This window comes from Numenius arquata, chromosome 4 (assembly GCF_964106895.1).
Source record: "Numenius arquata chromosome 4, bNumArq3.hap1.1, whole genome shotgun sequence".
NCBI lineage: Eukaryota > Metazoa > Chordata > Aves > Charadriiformes > Scolopacidae > Numenius > Numenius arquata.
In genome coordinates this window covers 52,224,810-52,240,935 of record NC_133579.1, presented here as the reverse complement: position 1 = coordinate 52,240,935, position 16,126 = coordinate 52,224,810, and positions in this window count along the sequence as shown.

Sequence of the window (16,126 nt, the reverse complement as noted above, 5' to 3'; positions counted from 1 at the left end):
AGATTTAACCTAAAAGTTTTGGCTCTTGTCTTATCAGGGTCGAGGAGCCCTACTTAGTGGGGTGAAACCAGACTTAGGAGTTTCATATAGATAAGAGGAGTTGTATCATTTCCTGTATAAACAGGTCAGTTATACAATATTACTGAAACATTTAAGAATTCAGAAGTGTACTGAAAATCCTTATATCGTGATTTACAGAAGCATTTCAAATAATTACTTTTACTTTACAGAATATCTGTATTCATTCTTTAGAAAGATGCCAAATACTTCATGCGATCTATACAGAAAAAGCAGATGTACTGATTGGATGCTAGAAAGTCATACAAAGAGGAAACAAAAACCAATAAAAATTAAATGAAATCTAAATTATTTTGTTAATTATTCTGTTTAGGAGTTTTAAATTTCTGGCATTTCTGATGTGTTGAAATGGATTTCAAGCTTTTCAAGGATGGACGTGAGGACAATACTAGTTTCTGAATGAGATCAAAATCTCTATATGTATAAAAAAATATGAACTTTAACGAGAATATAATCTTACGTTGAAATGTCTTCTTTCCAATCAAAGAATCTGAGTTTCAAAAAATGCACTGAGCCCGTTCAGTCAACTAACATGAACCCCATCTATATGGAAATGATATTTTCCTTAAGATAGCTTGTGAAAAATAATTTGCCTATTTAAAACTATAAAAGGAAATATCTTTGAATTAAGAGAAAAGTGGAATTTTACCGGGGACATTCTGGTTTATGTAATCAGGAAAAGTACACTACAAGCGTTTCTGCATAGGTTGGTAAAAATTTAGATAAAGGATGCTTTTGCTTCGGCATGGTGCTTCCCCACACTCAGCTGTGGGAAGGATGGTACAGTTTACAAGATGTTCTTTCAGCTGAATTACCAGAAAAATTTGCTGGATGTTCCGGGGATACTTCCCACATTCAAATATTTCATCATCAGGACGTTCCTCATCATTCAACTAGTATAAAAAGTATGGCTGCAAGCCAAGACAGAAGAAATACCGAGACATACAGATCCAGGAAGCACTGGATTTAGACTCCAGGCTGTAGGTATGCATATGCAGTGAAAATAAAAACATCTAAGGTACAGAAGTAATTTCAATATATACTTTATTAAGACACTAAGTGACAATACTCAGTATATTCAGCTTTAGTGAATAGCAGTTATAATTTACCAATTTCTGATAAATTAAATATTTTTGCTTTAGCATTGGTGCTTATCATTTGTTTATTACGATCTGTTTCAGGAACTGGATGTAGTTCATTTATTTTATTTGTTTTCAAAATGAAGATATTTCACAAGATTATTTTCAGACTGCACGGAGGAAATGAAAATGCCTGATAGAACCAGTATTAATCAGAATACATCTTATCTAAGTGTGTACACATATACATTTAGGCATAATTTACATGTATATCTATGTGCATATACAGTATGCATATTTGTGTATAGTGTGCAAATTTGAATATATATATGCATCCATGTATTTACATATATATCTTTAAGTGCAATAACTGCATATAAGTAATATGGGCAATTATGGCTATGAGTTTGTCTACAAAGCATCATCATCCAGACATTGAAGTAGCTTCCTGGTAGCTAAATAATTCTAATATTCTAAACTTGCAAAAACGTCTGCTCTTTTTTTCCTAATGATGTTCCAGTTTCCTACCTTAGATAAAATTTAAAGCCGAGAGTGGTAACTTTTCAGTTCAGTTTATGCATAAATTTACTTGACTTAAGCTTGAATGTCAAGTTTCCCAGTTATCTCTTTACTTCTCTAGAACTATAAACAATTCTTCCATCTTTATTGTCCTCTATTATCTGCTGGGAGGTAAGAGGGAAGTGTTAGGGAGTTTCGGTTACTTCAGCTTTGTCAGTCCCTAATCACTCATTGCTCCTGACCCTATGAGCTGCATATGAAGGTTTTTGTGATACCAAGAGCCACGAGAAGTACTTCATTCCATGTAGACTGGCAGAAAAGAAATAAAGAAGTACTTCAGAGAAAGAGGTAACACTGGTTTTCCAGGGCTTACTCTACTCTGCTGAAGAATGAGACACGGCTGGATTGCTCCAGACATTAAGTGCAAATGTTTAGCCTACAGCCATTCTTCTATGTCAGATGCCTCAGTCCCTCAATCATCTTCATGGCCATTTGCTGGGCTTGCTCCAGAAAATCCATGTCTATCTTGTATTGTACTTTCTATTGTTGAATTTCATTAGCTTCCTGTCAGCTGATGTCTCTGGCCTGTTAAGGTTCCTCAGAATGCCAGTTGATACACCAGGTTGTATCAACCTCTACTCCCAGTTTTGTATCTTTTCCAAACTTGCTTCCGTCGCCCAGATCACTGATGAAGATGATAGGTGGTGTTGGTCCTGGTATCAGCCCCTTGGGTACATGCTGCTGCAGACTCATGGTTCAGTTCACTGACTTCCTGAGGCATATGTGTTTTGTATAAATTTAGTAATTCTGTATGTATGAGTTTCTCTGTCATGAACTTTTCCTCACGTCTTTTATACAAGGCACTTAACTAGCAGAGTTAACTTGCCTAGATGTCAGTGATGCTCAGGATTTTAGACCTCTCAACGCAAAACCACAGGAAGGTCAGTAGGGTGCTTTCAATGCCCAATAGTCACATTATTTTTTCTAAGAGCCACTTAGTTACTGAACTTTTATAGTTTATTTAGTGACAGACATCACAGTCACAGTTGGTAAATCTATTAGTTTCTATTTATAAGATGAAAATGTGATAGCTTGGATATTGTTGGGTATCTTTTGACAAATACGGTCACAAATAGCAACTATTCTATTAGTTCATGAGAGTCCCATTTGTCAGCTTTTTTTAAATGATTGCACCAAATTTAAAGAAGATTTACATTTTTAATATACCAGTGTCCTGGTTTGAGGTAAAACAGAACCAATTTTACTTTTCAGCACTTTTACTTTTCAGCTAAACTTCTAACTCACTGAAATTAATGGCATATTTTTCAGCGTCCACTTCTAGCGGATAAGGCCTGATGTTTTTAATGAATACCAAGGAATGGTACGCAGAGAGGCTTCTGCTTATACTTATTGCTATAATAACCAAGGTTAGCACCAAGCTAGAGGGCTGAAAGTGGAAAAGAGTGAAGGGGTCACACATTTGGGGAGTAGTGGACAGGACAGGTGACCTAAAACTGACCAACAGGATATTCCATCCCATCTGCACCATGCTCGGTATAAAAGCTGAGGGATCAAAAGGGACGTTCTCTTTCATCAATGGCTGTTGTCCAAGGAGAACTCTGTCTGCCTTTGATCCTGATCCATGCATTTCTGGATCCAGGTTTGGAATCCAGTTCCCGTCCATCACTGAATCCAGCCTGGACTTTCCCAGTGCCTGCCAGTGATGTGATCATCATCCTGGGAGCTTGATACTGTTTTTGTGTATCTTGTATATATTTCATTATTTTCTTATTGATATTATTAACTTTCTCATCTTATTATTAATATTTCATTAAAGTAGTTTAGTTTCTTTTCAACTTGTAAGTCTCTCTCTCTCTTTTTCTCCCTTTTCTTCTCTGAAGAGGAGAGAGGTAAAAAAGAGCATCTGTCATTCATTTTAGTGACCAGTCCAGCCCAAACCACAACACCCATTTATGAAGAAAATTGCCTCTGGAAACCAGAATAAGTTACAATGAATCTCTTGTTATAAAATAACTTGGGTTTAGTTTCACTGATGCTTTTTCCAAGAGACTGACAAAACAATAGAAATTAAAATCAGTTTGTTGGCTGAATAATTTTGAAGGTCAAACTCAACTAAGTGGTCTAGGTGGAATTAAGTTTATCAGATCTTTTAAAATTGATTGAAGTGCCTGTTTGACTGTTAGTTCCATGTTTGGAATCCAGGAGTTTACTTCCCTTCCTATCTTGAGTTTTAGGAAGAAAAATACAATACGTTATTATAGTACAAGAACACTTTGCAATGTGTAGGAAGCGTATATTTATCTGTGATAAATACAGATGATTGTGATGGCTTGTGGGACTTCCTAATCAAAATTTTGCCAATGATACTAAAACCAAAGTGATAGTAAGAAATTAAACATATGATTATAAAATGGTAAGAATTCTACTAGAAATTAAAATAAAAATTATCTGAAAAAAAGGATTCTATGCCCCATTATTTTTCTACATTTTTGTCAAGTTTCAGGACTATTTTAATGAGTAAGCATCTTTCAGAACCATGGTAATATTACACTTTTTTATAGCATTTCTCTTTCATTGATTATTTTTTAAGAAGTGTTTATATACTTGTCACTCTGCAGACCTGATACTATATTACTGAAATACTTGGTTTGACTTCAAGGGTTTAAAATGGAGAGAAAACACTCCTATTGGGACTTTTGATGGGTAGAGACAGGGAAAAGTGACAGGGAGAATCTAATTTACTAGGAGCCCCTGTAAAAATATTGGCAGAAAACCACTAATTTCCTAAATACTTTCACACATTTGTTCTTATTTTTATGCTATGATAGTGTTGGTTTGGAATGCACTTCCCATGACAATGATACGTGGTACGCAACAATGACAAAAATCTCAGTTATTTTGTGATATCTCTTAACCTGCACCTTTTTTTGAACCATAGTAAATTTTATGGTTAGATCATAACATTCTGAGTTCTGGAAGCTGAGGCTGTTCTGAGTTCATCATAAAAATAAACAAAAAATCTTTACCTTGAACTTTAAAAAAAAAATAAAATACTGCAGCAGATTCAGTGGCCCATAATCTTTAATAGTTATGATTAAATAACAACCATTACAGAAGTCGTTAATGCTCTGCTAATACGGTGTTCAGAGACTACTGTTACATAGACGAAACCAGATGAAACACCAAACCCTAAAAACAAAATAAAATAGGTCACAATTTTAAGAATTCTGGCAGATATATAGCTTGGAAACCAGTCCATCCCATTGTACATTTGCATTATGTAGTGTCTTGTTTTACTATTTTTCTTAGGATTTCTTTCATAGATGCAGCTGGATATAAGCGAGTTATAATTACTTTGTTTTGCTGTAAGTTTAAAAGCAAGATCACACCTTTTGCATGTGGCATCGGTTATATTAGCAGTATTTCTGGGCTGCAGTTCCTGATACTCAGCTTCTCACTTGCTTTAGCCTTCTATCCCACCAGTCAGGAGCAGTCACACTATTCCTGCTAACCAGTCTTTAGGTCTTGCCACTCCTTATTTTAAGGAAATGCAATTTTTCAGAACCTTTCCAACCCATCATCTGAACAAAATACAAAGACCAAGAATCTTTTGAGGAGCTACCTTTACCGATGCCTTTGAGACCAAATAAGGTATGAAGTGATTTTACTGTCTTTATGACCTAGCTCCTGAGAAGCTGAGATAGATGAAAAACTCTATATATCCTTATTTCTGGAAGAGGAAACATTTTTTTTAACTAATACGTTGCTTGTTGTTGAGCAATGTTGCTGTAGTGTTTGGAGGTGTTTTGTAAACAAAATTGTTCTTGTTGTACACTTAGGTACCTGTACTTGCTACAACAGTAAAGTGCTGAAACTCAACAGACTGTGTTTTATTTGTGAATTAATAAACAATTCAGGTGCATTGAATGGCTGAGTGCTTTTACCACCTGAAGTTAGTATTAATAGACTAATAAAACATGCCCTAGAGTATCTTAATACTATTACCATATGGCTCTTTAAGCATCTATTAATTTATTTAAACTATCTCTTTAAAAAAAATTTTCTCTTAAGATTACTTTTTACTACATAAAATGAAAATCATCTTAGTGCTAAAAGGATGGACTAGGAAAACCACTTTTACTGCCCTAGTATTTTTTTTTTAATTCGTTATATGTTGTTTTCAAAATCTTTTCATTTGTGTTCCCTGTCCTGTATTATATTTGAATCTTACTTTTTCCTTCCCTTGTAGCTTAGCTCTGCTTTCTCCTTTCACTGTTTTTCCAGTTCTTCAATTATTTTTCTTCATTCACATTAAAGCAAAAGTTCTCTATCTGATGCACAATTTTCCCTGTTTTGATATTTTAATGAGCAACTGCAATTATCCCTGTCTTTTAAGCTGTTGAATTACATTGATGGCTGGGTTTTTCTTTTTTCTCTAAACACTATCCTTGCAAATGTTTGTAAGAGAGAGATGAAAGTCAGTGTATGTGTGTCATATGGACATGTGTCTTGTGTCAAGTTGTTAGTTTATAAGATTACTGTTCTGATAATTTGAGGGTTGGAATTCTCAGTCAGCAAGATGAGATGTCCAAGATGTCATTCATGGAATTCCTGAACTTAATTCTCCAGAGTTTTTCTCTTACAGATGTCCTTTAAGAGATACCTTAAATTCACCAGAAGCTGTAAGACTTGTTTGAGAGATACTTCATAAAAATGCCCTAGATGAAAATGGTAGTTATGGAAAGATGAAAACTCAGTGCTAAATCCCATATAGATAACTTTTTACTTGTGGGTCGCCAGGCCCCTCATAGGTTGAGAAGTTATGCTGGTTATTTCAAGCCCCTGCAGGCCATATGAGTTGTGCCCTTTAAATTCTGTGAAAATCAATTCTAAAAATGTATAATATATCTAGGAAAAATATTCCACTTAGGAAATTGTTATGCAGCAGAATTCTAGCATGTCTGACCTTTTCCTTAGTTGTGTAGATGTCACCGTACAGATATAATGAAGTGCAAACTGCCAGCTACTTTAAACAAAGTAATGATACTGGGCAAATTTTAATCCTTATATACTTCAAAGAAGCACTGGATTTTTTTATCATCTCTATAGAATCAGTGTTATCAGTATTAAGACACTACACTTCTTACAAATAGTTTCTGTCCACTTCTGTTAGACTGATATTGATGTTGTCACTTGTTGATGGCAATCCAGGTACTGCAGAAATTCAAAAATTGAGTGTCTCTACCACGCATGACAAAAGCTTCATGACATCATCTAAGAATTTTGAAGCCTTTTAAAGTCCAGCTACAACTTTAAGAGCTAAGTTGGGAACTTCCATTTAGCTTTCTACATGAAATCAAAATGGAAAGTAAATCATTTCAACATGTCTGAAATGCTAATGAGATGAACAGCCAAACTTCAAAGAAAATTGTCATCTTATTGCAGAGTCCACCAGCTACATCATTTCATAGGCAGCTCGGCTGCTGAGAGACCTGCCTTTCACCAGAGAGGTAAATTGGCTCTCTCTGAAGTGCTACAGCCAGGTAGGAAGGGCAATTTCTCTTTGAAGTTTGGCCACTAGCACTTCTTTCTCAAGGAACTGAACTTCAAAGAAAAATATTGTTTGTCTTCCTTTTGGATGCTGTATTCAGTAGCATAAGATACTCTGTGCAGTGGCAGGGGGAAACCATTCTTTTAAACAATATTTCTGTATACTTATTGAATTGAAGTCTCTGATTAGTTTCTCTGTGATAGGATAAGCTGAATAGTGATTAGGAAGAGCTACTAGAGTCTTTTAACTTTATGATTTACAGGATTCTTAAAAGAAGTTCAAAGAATGGGTAAGAAAGAGAGAAACAATCGATACGGCAATTTTCCTTACTAGCTTTCCATTTTATCAACATGAGACCCCAACACCCAATCAAAGATACCCCAAAATCCAACGTTTTGGCATCTGGCTGAACTTTTACATATTTTACTCTATACCATTTTGGAGTTTACAATAGGAATTGGGGCTAGAAGCACCTCTGGAGGCCATCCAAACTCCTGCTCTGTCAGCAGGACTATCACCAATAGATCACATCAGCTGTGGCTTTGTTTACCAAAGTCTTGGAAGTTGCCAATGATGGAGACTGTGCTGCCTCCCTAGGTGACCTGTACTAGAGCTGCAGTATCCTCCTTTTTTTTTTTTTTTAAATATTTTTTTATTTATTTTTTATTTCCAAATATCTAATCTGAGCCTCAGGCTGCTAATTTTAGCCACTTCACCTTTGGCTTAGTTGTCTGCCACAGCTGGGAAGAGTTAGGTTCAGTCATCTTTGTGACTTCCCTTCAGGTAGCTGTAGTTTGTTCTTAGGTTGCCTTGACTTCTCCAGAGCTCAGTTCCCTCAACCTCTCTTGGAGGACATGAGTTGACCATCTTGGTAACTCTCCACTTTTTTCAACTGTGGGGCCTAATACTCAGTGATAATGAAGCCACACCTGGAATAGAGTGGGATAAATGGTCTGCTGCCCACAGTCCTCATAGTGTAATTTAATGTACTGTTTGCTTTATCTGTGATGAGAAAACACTGTTGGATTATGTTGTTTTGTGTCAACTATAATATCCACTTCCTCTTCAGCTGGTTTCCATGAAGCAGGAAGACTCTCATAACTGCAGCTGGTCTGATTCATACCAAGCAACCTCAATACAATATACCACTGCAGTTGGAGAAAGAGGAGTTTGTCATTAATACAGCTAGCCGGAACATGTCTGTTTAGGCAAAGCTTAAGTGGTGCTTATAAGCTTCACATTTTCCCTTTGCATGGGTGTGTTTCTTACCTATTAATAGTAACCTGAAATTCAGAAGAATGAACACCAATTGTGCCGGAGAGAGCACTAGTGTCTTCAAGACCTCATGAATTATCTTTAGAACATTTTTCTTTCATGATTAAGTAATTATAATCTACAATTACAAGAAACAGACTTACATCCTTGAAATATTTATGGGTTTTGTATAGAGTAGATGAGCTGTAAAATTACATAAAATCTTTCACAATTGACCATTTTCAATTACCGTCAAGGAGGGATGTTAGGAGTAACTTGAAATTTTAGTACTTGCTGTAGCACTTAGGAACATCAATAGGAAACTCTTGTTCAATTCAATAGGTCTGGAAAGAAAGGTAAAATACTGAGATATATATAGAGTGAGTTGCAAATGAAGATGAAGAATGGTGCAGCCCCAAGTCCCATGGCTTCTTTCAAGATTAATATGACACAAAACCAAAGCAATAGCACCACATTTTGAATACTTCAATAAAATATAACTAATTTGGTTCCAAATAATATCCCAGAGAGTTTCTTTTTGCTGTGTTGTTTATTGTTTTGATTGTGTTCTACAGTGATGTTGAAAGACTTACAGCTGTGTTCTATTTTTGCAACAAAATACCCCCAACATTAATTAAGAGTCCCTTTCACCTCTGTTATTCTTGTTCCTCTTTTCCTACCTGGGTGGTTCATGTTGCTTTGATATAACTCACTGTCATCAAGAGCCCCTGTGCTCTTCAAAGGCTAGTTACGGGTCTTCTGGATTTGAGGGCACTTCATGAAATTCCAACAGTAAAAAAGACTGTAATCCCATTCATTGTAAATGTGAAGATCGTAATTGGAATGTGTGCATCTCTGCCAGCAAAATGAAAAAAAAACCCCACAGGACTGTTCTATTACACTGCATGGAACAGCCTTCATCCATGTTGTTTTCTTAGCGACCAAGAATAGCCACAGGCTAACTGCTATTGGTAATGGTCCTTAGTATATGCAAGCTTCTGTTCCATGTCTTCTGTTCCATCTCAAGGAATTGTTTGAGAAAATGTTGCTTAGTCTATGCCAAAAGTTGGATGGGAACTACTATAACGATTAAGCAGGATAGGTAATTAAAAGCATGGGAATGCTCCTTGGCATTGTTTAATTTAGTAGAATAGACATACCTAATGTTTTCCAAAGTAAATAAATGTTTTCTTTGGTTTTACTTAATTGTACTAATCCTAATTTACACAAACTTTTTGATCTTAGCCTAGGTGCTTTTGAATTTCAGTCATTACATGTAGGACAGACAAAAGTTGCATTGTTTGGCCTTAGAATTACTCTGAAATCTTGTCTAGCAAAAGAATACAATTGGTTTCTGATAGGAATCTTCTCAGCTTTTTTTTTTTTCTTTAATTATATTTTATTGTTTGGGGGTGTGTGTTTTGTTTTGTTTTTGGTTTAATTCCAAATATGCCAGTGTTGTAGGTAAAGAAACCTAGACTAAAGAAGAAAACAAAATTTTCTGTAAGTCTGATCATTTGACTACAGCACAAGTCAAATATTGTACTTGGTTTTCTTCCAATGTTTAGGTTTCGTATGCAGTGTTTCATGACAGAGAGAGTTCTGGTTGACTGCTTCTCATATGGACATGGTAAACTGAGGTAATTGCTGATATAGGAATAGTTTCTTGTGGCAGAGTCTTCAAGTTTTTCTGTACATCATACCTGTAAGCAGAACTGTACAATTTCCCAGGGAACTGAAATGAATCTGAGTTTGTATTTTCACCCACTGGAGTTAACAGTTTAAATGAAAGAGCTGAACGATCTAGCAACACAGGAGTTTGTTAAAAAAAAAAAAAAAAAAGAAAAAAGGATTCTTCAAATTAAAATGTTATTGTCCCACCAGTGTGTAAGAAAAAGGAAATTAAAACAGTCGAGTTGGCCATTCTGCCAGATGTAGCTGTAAAGATCAATGTAGGGAGATACATACAAAGTTCTTCTAAAAATGTGGTGGCTTAGCCTTGGCCAACACCCAAATGCCCATCCAGTTGCTTGCTCACTTCCCTTCCTTTGCAGGATAGAGGGAGAAAATAAAATGAGAAAACTCATGGGTTGAGATAAAGATAGGGAGACTGCTTACCAGCTGCTGTTACAGGCAAAACAGACTCTATTTGGGGAAATCAATTTAATTTATTGCCAGTTGAAATAGATTAAAGTGGTGAGAAACAAAAGGCAAACATTAAAACACCATCTTTCTCCCCCCTCTTTTTCATGCCCGACTTCACTCCTTCACTCCCAAGCCCTCCCCAAGCAGCACTGGGAGGGATGGGGGAGGGAGGAGTTTTACCATCAGAACAAAGCAGTTTTCTCTGTTTCTCCTTTGTTCTCACACTTTTCCCTTGCTCCAGAGTGCATTCTCTCCAGAGGCTGCAGTCTTTCTGGATAAATTTACTCCAGCATACTGGAACCAGCTGTTTCTGGCACAAGGCACGCCCAGTCTCTTTCCACTGGAGCCAGCCATCTGGTCTTTCCCACTACCAAAACCTTGACACCTATACCCAGTACATAAAGAGAACCTGATTTAGCAAAGTAAAACGTTATTGGTTTCAGTCTAAATGACACTATGTATATGTCAAAGCACTTGTAGCATTGTGCAAGAGATGTGTATGAAGCCACTTGAAACTAAATCTAGTATTTCATTGTTAAGTGGAAAAAATAATGCAGTCGTTGCAAAAAGTTTGTGTTCTGACACCATGTTTGTATGATCGCTAACTGTGCACACAGCAAACTATCAGTAGAGATTTGACCTTGATTATCCATGAACATGCAGTCACATTTCTCTTGGATAAACCAGAATAAAGATGTCAATTTTTATTTAATTTAGCCTTTCGTATCAGCTGTAGAGTACAGATGATACCTGCTTTGATATTTATTTTTTTTTCAAAATTATTTAAATAGCAGATTGGATTTGTATCGAATAAATGCTTTGTATGTTACAATCTACATTTTTCATTTTAACCCAAATTTAAATCCTACAAAACTACTACTCTGATTCTTCCAGAAGCTATATTTGAGTTTATCCCCCAATTATCATGAAAAGCTATGGAAAAAGATAGACTTTATACGTATATCAGGCTGGTAAACTGATTTTTAATGACACTTTAAGACAATATTTTTAAGTTCTTGTAAATTATTTTGTATTTGATTGCTTTACCATTTCTGAAGGACAGGCACTAGTTTGAGCTGTTTGCCCTAAAAATTACTCAAAGTTAGATTAGTTTACTGTTAGTAATGTTAACATTTTATTATTGGTGTAGTATATTGTACCACTCCATCAAGTGCCTTACTAGGAAATGAAGCAACGTAATGTAACAGAGATGTTGTTCCTGAAAAGTCAGTGCTCTACAGTAGGAGGCTTCAGATGTGTGCCAAGTAGCATGAGAAACAAACCAGAACAAAACAACGCTTCCTAAGCTTGTGCTTCCATGGATGAACTTTACAGCACTGACACACTGGGTTTTCATTGTCAGTAATCTTACATTGAAATAGTCTCTGCCTCATAACACTGAAGTTGTTTTTCAGAAGTTCTCTCTCATTAATTCTCGCTTGAAACCATATAATTAAAACCTCACAATGTGTTCCATGGTAAAAGATGAGTATTTTTTACATGAAGGTAGAACACAAATCCCACTCCTAATACAATGGACCTTCTAACCTGGCACTCTCAGAAAACCAAGATGTTGCCAAGTAAATTGGCTGCTAGGCTATCAGCACCCTGCAGTGCTTTTGTTAATTATCTTGCCATAGTGCCTGACGCAGATAGCAATCTTTCCAAAAGAGCAGGCAGATTTAAAGAGGCAGAATTAATTAAAATTGATTTGTGCAGTCTGTCATGTTGAGCTCTGCTGGGAGAATTTTCTTTCTCCTCCTCTCTCTAATTCATGCTGTAGTAGTACGTGAAACAGGTAGTCTCCTCACCTTGGAGTACTAATTATGGAGAATGAATGGGATTTGTCTGCCGTGGTAGGTAATTCACAGGATGAGAAGACATCAAAATTTAGTTCATTTGAGTACGACCCAGTGGGAATACCTCTTTCTTCCAACTTTCCAGGTTCATAAGAAAGGGGACTAGAAAGCAAACTTCAAGGTCATAATTTTGCAACTGAGGGCATACTTTGATTTAACATACCCAAAGACATAAGGCTGTAAACCTTTGTTGCAGATAGGATAGAAAATGGTGATGGAAGACTAGTGAAAGAATGAAAATACTCCAAGATTATACAAAGAAATCCCAATGTGAACAGTGAATTTATTTCCTATGTATGATCATCGTTAGCAAGGAATACTACACAAGAGTTCCTGAGATCCTTTACCCAGCTCAAATTTTATGTAGGATTTTTCTTGTATTTGCAAAATTCAAAATGTTGAGCATTATAGATAACCTTGAAGAAGAAGATAATTGTTTCTTTTAAAGAAATTTGCCTATGATAATGGCAAATAATGGGCATACATGGGCAGAATTAATGGGTTTTAAGTATTTAAATCAAGTTAGTCCAAGCTGAATTTTCAAGAACTTGCTTTTTGAAAAAACATATCTTTAAATGTTTTTAGAATTGGTATATGTTTTTGCAGTCAGTCTTTTAAACAGTGATTTATGTGTCTAAAAGTCATTTTTATAATTTGGCAAGGTGAGATAGGGCTATGATGAAGGCATAATCTGTAGAAACAAGTTTTTTATGATATTAAACACTTTTTTCTGAAGTTATGTAAAAAGACAAAATATGTTTTTAAAATAAGAATTAAATTTTATTTCTTATTGAGGGTTTTTTTTTTTTGAGCAGATCTTGGTACTTTTAGTAGGTTTTTTCATCCTTTCCTAGGTTTTTTTAACTTCAGAAATCTTTCCCTGGGTTTCTGGTGCTGAAGTTGCTACTTGGAAAGATATCTTCATCTAACTTTGAGAAGGATTATAATTTGTATTTAATGTGAGAATTTGGATAAAGTATTTTAAGCAAAAAAAAATTGCTTTCATGTAGCAACTCCTTACTGAATCAGAAGTTCAACAAATGTTTTTAAGGTGCTCAAAACAGTCAAAACCTCAACAACCGAAATACTAGGTAGCAAAAGAAATGCATCAGGCAAAATACTTACCTTGAAACTGTTGTATAGGATATATTTGCATAGTGAATTTTCTGTTCAGCTGCTTCTCACCATGTTATTCACTATTGTGGCTGCCTTTTTCTTTTTTCTAATAACAGGTTTTCCCCCCTTGCGCTTTTTCCCCAGTATAATTACTATAAATGTAATTCAACATGAGACAAGTTCTACTCTGAATAGCTGTGATTTCAGTGGAAACAGCATGTTTGTTAGGCTTAAATATAGAAATAGAAATAAGAATTGAAGTATATTTGGTCTGATTCTTCTCCGATTTTCATCCACTCAGAGGTCTAAAAGAATTCATAAAGATACGAGACAAATTAGAATGTTGTTATTTTATATCTGTTTGTGTTTCAAACATGATTTTTTATACAAGGTGCAAAGCAATAGAAACATCTCACTTGGCTTAAGAAATAAATGTTCATTAAAATAAAACATTTCCTAAAATAAAACATTCCTAAAAGAATGTATGTAATAAATTTTATGAACAAAGAAAGTGGAATTGGGCTACTGTATAATTCTATTTCTATTTTCAAAGTATACTTAACAAGATTTTCCTAGTTATTCTGTCCCAGAAGTTCATATATTCACTACAGAATCTCTCAGTGAAAAAAACTCTGTAGTGTATTGAATCCATGCAGTCAATGTTTGACTCTAATGAAACTAGGATGGGACAGAACAAGAGTTAGACCTAACTAATAGTGTTCTACTACATATATTTTTAATACCACTGAAATTATATCATGCTGTAAACCCATTAAATATTGTTTGATAATTCACTCAAACTCAGTTTTGCTATCTCTAAAGTAGGAAAATAATTCTGAAAGGAGAAAAATTTTGATAAGTATGGATCATTATTTGCTATGGGAGATGTGTTACAAATCTTATCCTGGGATATTTTGGGTTTTAGCCAACAAATACCTGATGTGTTTTTGAACATAGTAAACTTGGCTTTATCCTGTTCTGAATCTCTGTCTTCTGCATATGTGCAGAAGGGGAATGTAATGAATAGTGATAGATAAAAACAGAATTCTGCTTTCTTATAGTTAATATGGTATCTAGTCATTTGCATAGTCTCCTTCTCTTTTTCCCTCTCTCGAACTTGCTGCTTTTCTTGACAAAATAAAGCTTTGATTGCAAAAAAAACCCCAAAGTGCTTATCAAAATCCTCATGAAAAAAAGTGCTTACAGCTAGTCCAAAGATAGTTTATGTGCATTTCATTTTTTTGCTCTCTCTCAGTGTCATATAAGTTATCTGACAATTTCACTTTCCTCTTTTTTCTTTTTTAGCTATAGCCATGAACAATTCGAAAGCACAAAACCTTTCAGATATCATGTAAAAAAATAAAATTAGTTTAAACATAATCTCCTGAGAGTACTTATGAAATGCCACTCTCATTTCAGACCCAAATTTGCTCCCAACTCATAGGATGCATGACAATATGCTTTACTTGTATCTGTTCCCATAATAATAACAGGAATGATACCCAGCTTTTCTGTGATGGATTTCTTTAGAAGATGTCTAAGCAATTTCCATAGATAGTCAGTAAAGAGTTTCAGAAATTATTTGCATTCTGGGAAATGTGTCAGACGGGGAAAAAAGCAACCTCTTATTTAGTCTTTTTTTCCAAGAATAGGTCATGTATAGCTTTCACACACTCTCTGGCTATCTAAACATAGAAAAGAGGTATTTAAAATATGGGTTTGCTTTGTTTCTATTGAGAAAAGTCAGAATGTATATTAGTAGCCAGAATTCAACTTTTTAAAATCAAATTAAATTAAGGTGTAAAGTACTAAATTGGGGTTAATTTTCTATTGCAACAATTTGCTCAGAGTGACGGTGTTTTCTTTTTCACTTCACTTGAACCTAGATGTTCTTCCTAATAATATTACAGCTCAAATAGAAATTATAGCCTCGGTGCAGAAATTGCTGTGTGAAGTTCTGATCAGGAACGCTCTATCTAATCTCAGAGTCATAGAAAAAATTAGGCTGAAAGTGAGCCCGGAAGTTCACCTTATCTAATTTCCTGCTCAAAGCAGAACCACCTGTGAAGGTAAAAAGGTTGAATATCTCCAGCAACTCCAGCTCAGTCTCCAGGAGACTGCGCAAGCTCTCTGTGCATACTGTTCCAGTGTTAGCAACCCACATTCCTACATACTTTTTTACTCTTCTTGTTGTGTATTTATTAAATATCTATGTGAATTTTCTTCCTTGATAAGACAGAACTCAGCAGTCAAAGAAGGTACAAATCACTGTTTTAGAAGTATGTCCTCAAAGAATAGAAAGCTATTTTCTTATAATAAAATGGTTTGGTATACAGAGGTAGTTTTTGTCTTGAGAAGACAAAGTTTTCAGCATACATTTTTAGAAAAAACCCAAGTGTGTGCTTTGGATTCTTTAAAAAAATTCTTAACTCAAAACCAGAATGGATGTATGGCAAACTCTTGTTGGTAATTGCACTTTAACTTTACTTTTTTTTTCACCAGTC